Source organism: Motacilla alba, chromosome 15 (genome assembly GCF_015832195.1).
Source record: "Motacilla alba alba isolate MOTALB_02 chromosome 15, Motacilla_alba_V1.0_pri, whole genome shotgun sequence".
In the NCBI taxonomy this organism is placed as follows: Eukaryota; Metazoa; Chordata; class Aves; order Passeriformes; family Motacillidae; genus Motacilla; species Motacilla alba.
The window spans coordinates 4,029,286-4,042,367 of record NC_052030.1 but is presented as its reverse complement, the minus strand read 5'-3'; the positions used below and the strand labels follow the sequence as shown (position 1 = coordinate 4,042,367).

Here is a 13,082-nt window from a genome sequence, read left to right as displayed (position 1 = left end):
CCTGCTCCCAGCAACAACATTTCATCATATTTCATCATGGCACACTTGAAATAATTCAGCAGTACATCTGGAAGGGAGGAAAGATCTGGGAATAATTTTAAACCCTAACATACATAAGCCCAAGTAGCATCATACACAGAAATACAAATTTCATCAGATCTTCTCACCAAAACATCTCTAAAAAGCATCACAGATGGGTCATGAAATTGAGAAAATTGCCTTCCTATTTTCACCATCTTTTTCTTCTCTTTAGTGTTTTCATCAGGCTCTTCATCATGTTGCTTAAAACTCCAGACCATTATAAACTGATGAGTATTATGCTGTGTGTGCTACTCAGAGGCACAAATAAGTCACTGGATTTGTTTGTGGGCACCTCAAGAGACACCAGCACACTCAGAGTTTCCTACCTATTAAGGTAATGGCTTCCAAAGAGCTGGATCCATTTTGTGGTTTAAAGTTATTTTTAGGTACTTTTAAAAAAGAGTTTATATTTTGACCATCACGTAATCAAGAAAAATAAAACAAAAACCCCATCCAGCAACTGACAAATCTATTCCCAGAGGTGTCCAGAGTGTCCAGGGTGATGGTGCAGTGAGATCTGAGCTGCTCCTACTCACCTGCATTACAGCTCAGAGCTGCAGGATCCCCAGGCACACTGAGGCCACCACAGTGGCCACCAGGTCATTTAAACAGCAAACGAAACCTCATCTCCAGTTCAGGTTTTCTTGAAGTGTAAGAAGTGACTGCCACAATAACTCTGAACACACCAAAATTCTTTGTATTTTAAAAGTAGTTTCCTTATCATGACTTATATGGCCTGACTTCTGATTTGTCCCTTAAAGGCAGAAACTGCAGGGACTGTTAGATTTAACTACCTGAGGCAAGCATATAATTATGTTACTGGACAGTTACTGCGTGCTAAGCAAGGAAAAGGTGTGCTTTAGGACAGGCACAGGAACATACTTACATTAAAAAAATCCTGTGATGCCATTTGGGGCAAAATGTGATTTCATTATGTAAGAGCAGGGCAGTCAGTGAGGGAGTCCTGGTGTAGCTACATGGATTTTGTCATAACATTAGCTGACTTTGAAAAAAGGAGCTTTCTATTTTAAAATCCTGTTTATTCTCTCTGTGCAAGAAAACGTAAACTCAGGTACTGATTTTCTAGATCTGCATCACAGTAAAAGTGGCCAGAAGGAATCATGCAGGAGGTCCTTACACAAAGGAAACAGACACAGGCTGTGCACATGGAGGAGGAAAAGAAAAGACATTCCCTGGTCATGCAGGGTGAGAACACCTCCCACAACCAACCAAATTGTAGGGTTTTAACTTTTTTCTTCTCTTTCAAGGGACAGGGAAAGGTATATATGAAGCATGTTCTTCATGATTCTAAGAAAATCCAGGAATCTTCACCATGACTGATTATTAATAAAACAACCCTCATAAAACAGCCCCAAACATCAATGTTACAGAAGGTGAGCTGCACAGTGCTGTGGATGTTGTTCCTCCTCTCCATGGATAAAAGGGAAAGGTTCCTCATCCTGACCTACTGCTGCAGAGATTATTAAGCAGAGAAAGCCACAGCATCCCAACACATTTCTACAACATTCCCAACCTGGCTTTCCACAATTCCATGACATATATGCCCCAAGACACCTTTTTTTCACTGTGTTATAGTTCCCCCTTTCTTTGCCCCCCTGAATCTCTCCCTGCTACAACTTCTCCTTTCTCAGCCCTCCTTCCTTCCTGCCTGCTCTGCACCAGCCAGAGATAACATTTTGGGAAGCAGCTTTTGGGACTGCTTCAGTTTATCATTTCTGCTCCACCTGCCCTCAGTGACTCTGCAGCACATGCAGCTCTCCTCCTGACCCATTTACAGGCACAACCATTAACATAAATACCAGGAATCTGTTCCATGCTGGTATCTGCAGAAATGGCTGTACCTGTTTCAACCAGGTGCCACAGTCTGCTTCAGAAGTGGAGTTAAATGAAAAAAAGCTTATTTGGGAAAACCCAACAAAGTCCATTTCACATGGGAATATTATTATTAAAGGGTGATAGACTTAGTCTAGCAGGTACCAGCCAAGGAAATATCAGTCATTAATATTACATGAGTTATCCATTGGCTTCCTAAGTTTATTCATTTATAACCTGCAATTTTTGTGGCCATTAATAAAAGACACTGATAGAAGTGAAATATGAGTGGCTAACATCCAAAAATCTCCTTAGTATCATCTAATAACTGCATCCAAGAAGAGAGTGTTTATCCTCTATGAAAAGAACACTGGATGGCTGAAAGTCTGGAAAGAAGCAGGATCAGGTGCTGATTTTTATTCAGAAAAAAATCAAAGTTTGCTGTATCAGTCATCACATGCATTTGTACAACAGCCCCCTCATGGATCCCCCTTCTTCAGGATCACTTTAACACCCTTGTGACAATCACAGCCCTTAACTGCACGCACAAGTTCTCCCAGTTATCATGAAAATACCAAAGTATCATGGTTAAGAAAGTAATAAATAGATTTTTTTCCTGCCACAATACAGCAAACCACCCCCAAACAGCATGACAGAGCCTGTTGAGATGGAAAGAAAACCCACAGGGAATGATGCCAGTTTTCATGCAGGGTTATAACTGGGAATAATGAATGGCTCCTTCCAGGTAGGAGGCTATAATGGACAACACACATGATGGGGGGAAAAAAAGAAAATTAAAAAAGAAAATTAAGAAATAATAAGGAAGAAAAACTTTAATATATTGTTAAATAGGTCCATTACACATTCCAGAGTAAAGCTAAGGAAGAATAAAAAAAAAAAAATCAAACCAAACCACAACAACAAAAAAAAATCCAACAAAACCAAAACAACATAAAACCAAACAACCCCCCAAAAAAAACCAACCCCAAAAAACCAAAACCAAAATCCTGCAGAATTCTAAACTGAAACAATTATTTTGCTTTAGCAGATAAAAAAATTCTGAGTAAAGACTGAAATTACAGCTGCCACACCATGTCATTATTGCCATTACATGAGAATATATGACACCCAGAGACTCTTTAAATAACTGGATAACTGAGAGGTTCAGGTCTGTGATTTCAGCCTTAAGTTTTGTCATCTTGGTTTTTATCAGGTCAGAAAAGGCCCTTAATGTTGCTTTAATGCAGAAAAAACTACAACTTTAAAACAGTACTGGAAGGCAAACAAAAATTTGCTTCACAGAGCACTGAAATCAGATGTGTAAACTGAACTCAACATTGCAACTCAAGTCAGAGCCTTCTTCAGGCAGAAACAGTTTTGGTTCCAGCAAAGGGAGGTTGGCAGAGGCAGGGACAGGGAGAAAGTCACCTGGATTAGGATGCACCACCTGGTACCTGTCCCCTCAGCATTCTCTCTTCTCTATTTTTTAAATTAGCATTGCAGCACTGAACAATCACTACAGAGTTTTAACTGATCTTAATCCTCGTTTTAAATAATCTATGCCTGAATTTCATTTTTCCACTCAAAATTCCCCATGCAAGTTTCAGTGCTGCATCCTTGGGCACAGGGACATCCTCAGAGGAGCTTTAATGTGCTGAGATTTAATATTTCAGAGTGTTAAAGGCAGAGAGAAAAAAAAAAAAATCAGTAAACTCCAACTACTTGGTATAAAGAAAACAAGGCAGAACTTAGGGGAAAATATGGGATGTCACTAATTTTCTCACAGGCAAAGAAAGTAGAGTCTGTCTCCCAGGACCTAGTGGGTCCTTGTAGGAAAAGTGGAAGGTAGATCACCATGGAAACAGAGTATTTTATGAGTTACTTCAGCAGTGCAGTTTGCTACGATAGGAACACCATCAGGCGAGCAGCAGTTCCCTTCCAAGCAACCAGAAAAGCTTTTAGCACAAACACTGAGTGCATTTCTGTCTGCTGGAATTCCTAAAAAACGAAAAACGGGTGCAGCAAAAGACACCACGGGTATCAGTTGGAGAAAATGTTATCCAAGCTCCAATTCCATTTTCTGGTCACTGATGGAGCCTTCTGAAGGCTCACAGAGCCCAGGAAAAGAAGCCATCAGGAGGGGAGGGTCAAACTTCCTCACTGCTGGCCCAGCTTCTGTGAGGAGTCCCCAGATTACATCAGATCACTGCACAAAAATCCCAAGTGACATCTTTTGGGAAGGGACTGCGGGGACAAGGGAGCTTCTGGGGGTGGCAGTGATGCACATTTATGGCATTTGAGGGCAGGGGGGACAGGCAAGAGAAATTCAGGTCAGAGACATCATTAAAACAAGAAAATATAACAAAAAGGATAGCAAAGCAAAATGAACGGCCACCAGAATTTAGAAACATCTCTATTTCTGCATGAGAAGCCAAGGAACTGGCAGCTGATGTTGGAATGTGTGTTCAATGGCTAACAAAAATTCAGGTTTATTGGCAAACACTGCATAAGCAGAACCGTGTGGAGATTGCTCTAAGATATGACTGAGCTTTATTTTTGCTCTAATGATAATTTACTATTTTGAATCGCCACCAAAAAAAGCCATTGAGCAGTTTTCTATTTTTGAGACAGCTGCTGGAGTAATGACACAGTTTTGTGTATATTGAATTAGCAGCACCAAAAAGGCTTTGGTCACTTGTCTCATAGATAACTTTAATTCATAGCAGAGCTGATAAAAACACACACAGTCAGATCCACCTTGAGTGACTCAGACCTGAGAGATCTCAGCAGCAGAACAGGGGCTGGTGAAATGCATTTGGTACAAAAATAGGGTATCAGACAGCAATTGTAATATTTTCAGCTACTCTACACATTGCTGAATTTTAAATTAATTGTAACCACACAGGAAAAAGACCTGGGGGTTGCTGCAGACAGCTCTCTGAAAACATCTGCTCAGCAGGCAGAGGCAGTCAACAGCAGGCAAATGGAGCACTGGGATAAATGCAATGATAAGAAGCCATGGCCAAAAGTATGGATGGACATCAAAACATTACGTTTTCTATTCTGATTATAGCAACAAAACCTTCTCAAAGGATGAATTCACCCATTTGCAGCTCTGAGTGCAAGGCTCAGAATGAAGAGCTCAGGTAACTGAGAGCTGCAGTGGAAAACAGAGAAGTTTCCCCCGGTGAGGAGCCCACGTGGCTGCTGAGCACAGGGCCAAGGCAGAGTCCCAGCAGCACCTCCTGGGGTTTGTGCCCATCCCTCAGGATGCAGTTCAGCATGCCCCTTAGTCACACACAAGTGCACCACACATTTCCCTGTGAATTTACTTCAGGAGGTCTCTCTCCATCCAGAATTTCACAGGAAATCCCTGGCAGGCTCCCACAGCAATCCCGTACATTCCCTCCTCACTTCCCTCTTTCCTTTCTCTCACACACACCTGCTCAAACCATCTGACTCCAAACCTGCTGTTACCCTGACAAGTAACAAAAAACCTGCTTTAAGCCACATTTATTGTTCCTGGTAAGAAATTATACTTGCCAAATATTATAGTTCTATTTGATATGGCACTTCAGGGTATTCCAACATCTAGAGTGACAGCTGAAGATAACGAATAAAAATTCTTGATCTATTTCATATTTCTGTGGCAGATTTCTGCAGCAAGGAGAGGCAAAACCTCTTTTTCCTCTATCTAGATTTGTTTTCATCTAACAGCCAAATTGTAGTTATACTTTCTAGGGCTCTTTGGAACTGTCAAACTTATTCCAAGGATGTTCTGGGAATCAGAGCCATTTGAAGTATGGTTACTGTGGATAAAACACTGATCAAAACTTCAAGCAGCATCCTGTGGATCCAGTCACCACCAAGGCTGGCTCAGAACTGGTCCCCACTGACCAACAACTACATTTGACCATGGCCAGAGCTAAAACATTACAAATATTGCCATGAAGCATCCCAGTGTTCCACAATTTCCTAATTTGATCTAAACAACTTTCTCAGAGCCACTTCAGCAGCTAAAGCCCAGTGCTTTCCATGCATCACTCGACCACTTAAAGCCTTGTTTATTTGGACAGATACTGAGATAAAATAGCTCCACGCCACCATGACTGTGTGAGCAAGCCCCAGTTATACAAATGCTTATTTACATCCTCTGCTGTAGCAAGGCTGTCTTTGCAGGGCGGAAAAAACCAAGCTCAAAACCACCAGATAAGGCCAGGCATCCTTGATTTTCAGTCTTGAATTTTGACAAAAATTCCCCATTTTCTATTAAAAAAAAAGTGCTCCACTACATTTTTTTCCTGCAAGTCTTGCCTTGAAAGAGATGCTAAACAAAGCAGGCTTTGAAGGCTGCAGTAGAATTTCAGTATTGTAATCTTAAATCTCATGCAATTAAGCAATTATAAACTTTTCTAAGATAAACCAAAATAGTCTTTTTGCTGAATAAAACATCTACAGTTCATTCACTGATATGATCTCGTTGCCCTACTTGTTACCTTTTTAACCTTTTTAAGGGGGTAAAAAAGCCTGAATGGAGATTAAACAAAACATGAGGTTTTTGTCTAAAGACAACTAATCTTAGCTGCTACAGTAAAGCTTTCATCACCAGGGATGTCTCTGCCAACTGTGTTTTCCCCTGCAGGCAATGTTGTTGGACTTAAATCAGAAAAAAAATCAGTCATTTACGTCAGTCTATTCCAGTTCTGCTTTCTATTAAGACAGACTGGAGTCCTTCCCCAGCAGCAGGGCTGGATAAAACTCCTGTTTTCCCACATTTCATTCTCCTCTCAGTTCATGGTGTGAACCTCACCAGCTTAGGGGGTAGATACTCAGCTTAAATTCCTCTAAGAAATGTATTTATTGAGATACAGGGTTCTAAACCACAAAAATACACCCTTCACAGCATTAAAGGCAAATTCTTCTGAAATAACCCAACTTTTTTTTTTTTACCCCAGTTAAATATACACAAATATCTATTCACATTCACCACCCCTACCTTTTGATTACACTTTATTTTCCATTTACCTTTCTCAACTTAGATTTTTGGGAAGTGTGTGTTGAGGAAAAAGAGCAGGGAAATGAGGTTGGAGGGGTTTGATACCTTTGTTAAGCAAGATGTCAACAGATGAAGCCAATTTTCTCCTGATAAAGAATATCACCCAACCTCACGGTAGCCCTCCAAGTACCAGACATGCCCACAGGATAAAGGTTTTCTGCTGTTTGATGATATTCTGCATAGCCCTGAGGTTATTTGTGCAGGGAGATGTCAATGCTCATGAGAAAATACTCATTTTTGGATCCATAAAAAGTTTACGTACCAGAAAAAGATGCTCAGTTTCCCAGAGAAATGGTCCCCTCACTTTACCCTTCAGAGAATATAAATATTATTCTGTTTTGCAGATGGGAGAAATTAGAGTGTTTTGCCTGACAGTAAACATTTTCAGAACCATTTTATCAGGCTTAGCCATCCTCATACCACAGAGAGGAGCCTTCTTTTTTGTGACAGATATATACTTTAAATCATGCCATTCTGTGTTTTTTATAACCTAGAATTGCTTTTAAATATCTTAAAGAAAGTCCATGTGAAGGATTCTGCATACACACCTGTCAATTTAACACCCCAAATAACAGTAATTCTCTAAAAAACACAGAAAGGGTACTTTAAAGTGAGAGAATGGACACAAACTTGCTCAACTCAAATGCTGCTACATCCTTTGCCTTCCCATTGCCCGAAGCCAAATTCCCTCCTGCCTCCCCACACTCCCTCAGCAGAGCTTCCCTTTTCATGACATGTTCTGTACAAGAGTCTTAAACATTAATTAAGCCTAACAGTCCTCAGAGATGTTAGCACAGCTATAAAAAGGTTTCTGGATCGAGTGGCTACTGAAGGAACTGGCATCTGATCAAATTTTCAAGAGTTATTCTCCCTGCTTTATGAATAAATCAAGGAATTAGCAGTTTTTGAAAGTCTCCAGCACTACTTGGTGCCTGGAGTACATATTAACAGCTCTATTTTATGGATTCAGCATCCAAGGCATAATGAACCTAAGGGGATATTCGTAGTAAAACTATGAAACATTCCAATCCCATCGTCCAAGTGAGGAATATTTTTAGTTGGGGACAGCTTCTCAGTTGCAGAGCTCATTATTTTGTTCAGGTTAATTTTAAGCACAGCTGAGACACTCTATGAATGAAATATGTTTTTCTGCAGACTGAGGCATATTGCCACTAATCAAAGGAATGAAAAATTCTGGTATTAACTAATGAATTTGTGATAGTTCAGTCTTCTAGTTTATGGTCGTGTCAACCCAAAATGCTGAAGGAGCTCAGGTGACTTCAGAAAGTCACCTGGATCAGAGTCATTACTGTACAGGACCTTATAGGCTCCTAGAAAAGTATACTCTCAACAGGAATAATGGGGAAAAAAAACTCCTTTATGAGTCTTCCTAACTAATCAATACGTAGTACAAATGTATAACTAAATTTATTATAACAAGAATGGTCTTAAAAGAGCTACACTGCATTTTACACATGTAATTTTAAAGCCTTTGCCTCCAAAGAGGGAAAGCCTTCAGAGGAAGCTGCACTGAACTCTTGTGCTAAAGCTTTTTGTATCAAATAACTATACATTTTGATGATTTTTCCTTATAATGCTGGAAAGTATCAACATTTTCAAAAGTGTAACTACAGGGGAAAAACACTGAATATTTGTATACAAACAACACACACCAGAACTGTACACATCTAACCCAGCCAAATTTTAATATTATGAGACTCCGGAAAAAAATAAATATCAGAAATAACCACAGAATTTTTCTTGCAAACTCAAACACAGAAGCTTCAATCATTTCAGGGGATGCTGTTGGAAAAACTCAGCTACACATTTCTTTGGCGAGAAGGGAACTTTCCCAGAGAATACGAGGAGCACAGTGAGGTTACAGAGCAAGCCTATACTGTGCTTAAACTCTGCATTAATCATAGATGAAGCCCAGCAAAGGAACTGCCTCTGCTCCTCTCGCTCTCTAGGGAAGTGCAGCGTGGTGAGGTTCAGCTCCAGGCTTCCTCTTTTCCAGGCACGGCAGGGACTGGGCCCCCTCCCTGTCCCACCTACCCCAGGCTGGGCTGGGAACCACCAGCTAGGCCTGGCTTTGCAGAACTGGCTCCTCGGCCCAAGGCAAGACTGCAGCTTCCCAGCGAGAGCTGCTGCTCACGCCAGTGCCGCTACAGCAAAAGCCATTTCTGCAACCGAGATCAGAGGCAGAAAAGCACTTAAGGACTCGCCCTTCTCCCAGGAAAACCTTCAGTAACACTGTAATTCCATCCTTGCTCGGAGTATTTCACTGCGTGCCCCAGATGATAAGGCACACATTGCTCATTTCGTGTTTCTGAACAAAGGAACTGCCACCCAAAATCCAGGGCTGGGAAACCCAGCCAGTGTTTTTCTGTTCACTTCCAGATTAGCCCCCAACACCAGGATGGGTGACATTCCTGACCTGGCAAGCCTCACGTTAAAATACAGTATAAAACACATCAGGAAGATAAATACCACCCATCCTGGGCAGCCAAAGGAGTACATTCAGGGAATATTCCCCAAGCATGAGATGGTCCTGTGTCTCCAGGTCTTACAGATTCTACACAAAGGAGGTGGGTCAGGGCATCCCACAGAGCCCTGCACACCAAGAGCTTGGCAATTCCACTGCTCCCCAAACCTTTACATTTTACTCTCAGCAAGCCAGCCCTCACTTAGCTATGGAAAAGGGCAGGCCATAAGGATCTCTTGGATTTGAAGTGGGTCTGGACATGACAGCACTCCACTAACACTCTATGGCTCCTCTGGAGCACCATGTGCCTCCAGGCAAGATCCACGCCTGTGTGGGAATCCAGACTTCCACGTGAGAAGAAAGAGGCACATCAGCTGCTGAAGCAGCAGGTTGGGTTTATTTGGATAATGCTGCAATGAGAACTGATCCCAAGACTCCACAAGATAGAGCTGGGTATCTCAGCTTGCAGGAGAGCCACTCCCTTCCATATCCCTTCAAAGCACCTCACCTCCACCATGGCAGGAGGGGGCCATGCCAGGCACTCCAGCACCTCCAGCTCCGTGTCTCTTCAACCCCCATCTCACTGGACATGGCAGCAGGGCACGGTTCTAGGACGTGGTCGATCCCATCCTCCTCGTGCTGCTGCACAGCCAGTGGGATCCCACTGAGCCCAAACCTGCACTGTGACACCCTGCAGAGGCCCTGGTGAGCCTGCTGGCCCTGGCACAGCACTCTGTTACTGCATTTGCTGGGAATGCCCCAACAAAGGCAGGAATGATGCATCTGACTCCATCTTCTCAGAAGGCTAATTTATTACTTTATTATACTCTATTGTATAAAAGAATACTATACTATACTAAAGAATACAGAAAGGATACTTACTCAATGCTAAAAAGATAATAATGAAAACTCATGACTCTTTCCAGAGTCCCGACACAGCTTGGCCCTGATTGGCCAAAGAGTGAAAACAACTCCCAGAAGAACCCAATGAAACAATCACCTGTGGGTAAACAACCCCCAAACACATTCCACACGAGCACAGCACAGGAGAAGCAAATGAGAGAAGAATTGTTTTCCTTCTCTCTGAGGCTGCTCAGCTTCCCAGGAGAAAAATCCTGGGCAAAGGAATTTTTTTCAGAGAATGTGAATGCCACACTCTGTCTCAGGCTGGAAATGGGGATGTCTATTCTATTTGTCATCTATTAGAAGAGGGCCAGTTCTTCATTGGGCAGTTTTCTTTATCTCTCTCACAACCAATCCTGCCTCAAGGAGTTCTCTTCTTGTTCATGGCCAGTGAGTGTCCCTGCATGGCTGATAAAATTCCATCATCCCAGGGGGAGGAGCAAAGCATTCCTACCTGGATAGAATGTGACACTGGGAACAGCCCAGCAGCCTTTGCCCACTGCATTCCCAGAGGAGCAGCTTTCTTCTCTCTGCATTCCCAGAGGGAGAGCAGGCCCATCTCCAGCAGCCCTGGAGCTTCAGAGGAAAACTCCAGCCTTGTCCAGGATCCCTGCTCCAGCAGAACCACAGCTGGCACTGCAGGAGGGCTGAGCCACCATGGAATGGGACTGTGCCACCACCCTGACACACAGCGTGTCAGGCCCTATTCTCACTCTGCCAGTGGGTTTTTTATTTTTTGTTTGAACAATTGCATTTGTATTTTTAGTCTTCCTAGTAAAGAACTGTTATTCCTATATATTTGCCTGAGAGCCTTTTAATTTCAAAATTATAATAATTTGGAGGGAGGGGGTTTACATTTTCCATTTCAGGGGAGGCTCCTGCCTTCCTTAAGCAGACACCTGTTTTTTCAAGCCAAGACACACTCCCAAACCCATTTCTGTATCTGGGATCAGCAGGTACCCAGGAACTCCCCAGGAGCACAGACCCACTGCCAGTGACACAATCTGCTGCTGCTAAGGGACTGGAGCTGCTGCTGAGTGACGTGTGGCTCAGAGGTCACGTTCAAGAGCATAAAAACCAAAAAAAAAAGCAAAGAAAAAACACAGGGACGGTTTGTCAGAATTATAAAGTACTAAAAACACAGTCACCCCCCAGTGACAGCAAGGTAAAACTGAAATTTCAAAGCAGAAACACATTTTCACAGGAGTGCTACAGGACAGAAAGGGAGGGAAGCACCACCACCTTTATAAAGATTTTGCTTAAGCATCCTCATTAAAAAGGGATAAATAGTAGCAGTGTGTAATCATTACAGTAATCCAATATATTTTTGTGTCCCCAACACTCAATTAATTTTATTGAGACTCCAGAGCTACCATACACAGCTTGAGAGCATGTAGCATCTGCTACTTCCAAGATGAGTCATGGTAGGAAATTCCCCTGTATTTTCTAGGAACCAGTCAGGCAGCCAGCGATTGAAACAGTGATGTGACTGTGTAGAACACCCACACAAATGAGAAGAAATAACTTCTATCAATAAATGTACATTATATTTAATGTACTCACTGCAGATTTCAAGTAAAAGATTACAATTAGAAAGATTGTTTTGGGAAAACATTTCCCAGGTTAATTTGAATGCAATGTAAACATTGCCAAGAAACGTTAAAGGTCAGAAGAGACTGGAAGAAGAGAAACTAATTTAAATAAATTGCAGGAATTTGAGGACATTTTGAAGAAGGGAAGTAAATATGCAACACCCCACAGCATTTGCCTCCATTTTCAAGTGCTGCATCACTAACTCTGTAATCTCTTACCGCATCTGTCCCTCCCTAAACTTCAAATCATTGGTTTTTAGGGGTTTTTTCCATACTAATATAAAAATATAGTATAATCATTAGTATAAAAACACTAATGATTTTTTTTTCAACTCTCCCCCTGCACCTTCTGTTTTAGACAAAACTACAGAGGACCAAACTCTTTCTCACCTTCTGACTTCACTCCAAAACACCAGACGAGAAATGCTTCATTTTCAACAGCCACGCTGCCTCCCGCATCCCCAGAAGCTCCAAATCACAGAGATACTTTGTGCTCACTCTGCCAACAGCTGGATCTGTCACTGTCCCCTCACTCAGACTTGTGACAGCTCCACAAAAGCCTCTCTGAGGACACAGCCACAGCAGCTGCTGCCTCTAGACTGGCCTCAGGAGTAAACCCTGAACTTCAAAGCATCCTGGTCATGTCCACCTCTCACTTCCAAACAAGTTAACGCAGGCACTGTGATGTGCAAAATTAAAACTTACCTGAGGAGTGAGGTAAGCCAGAATAATTGGGATTTTAAGAGTCAGGTCACATTACCAGATGGCCTCTAAGGAAGGAAGGCAGCCTCACTGACAGCACAGAGGTAGTTCTTGCTTAGCAGGTATGGAGTCTTTTGCTAGGCAAAAAAAAAAATTCAAGGTGCAAACCGAACTTAGGAAGTTATTTCACACTGTGTTGATCAATGTCAATATTTTTAGTCCATGATCAAAACAGCCGCAAAGAAAGCACATGGATGAAGAACTGCAGTGAAGACTCACGCAGTTTTGGAGCACTGGTTGTGTATTTCAAGTTAAAGACACATTTTTGGGTTTGACTTCTAGTCCGGCAAGAGCTCATACATTTGTGTGCAAGCAGCCAACTAATAACCCTCCCAGATAAGGCCTAAGGCTCCTAGAATTACCAAACAGC

General features: G+C 42.1%; 1 protein-coding gene across 6 annotated transcripts in view; it reads right to left on the bottom strand.

Annotated features, from left to right (window-relative positions):
• The window catches only part of TAOK3 (TAO kinase 3), a 79,092-nt gene that overhangs the window by 49,420 nt on the left and 16,590 nt on the right, over positions 1-13,082 (bottom strand). For 3 of the 6 annotated variants that reach the window (XM_038152069.1, XM_038152074.1, XM_038152073.1), the window contains exon 2: positions 12,656-12,789. The exons of the other annotated variants lie outside the window; for them this stretch is intronic. The gene's annotated coding sequence lies outside the window, so the exon portion shown is untranslated. The remainder of the gene's footprint in view (positions 1-12,655; positions 12,790-13,082) is intronic. 6 annotated transcript variants of the gene reach the window in all.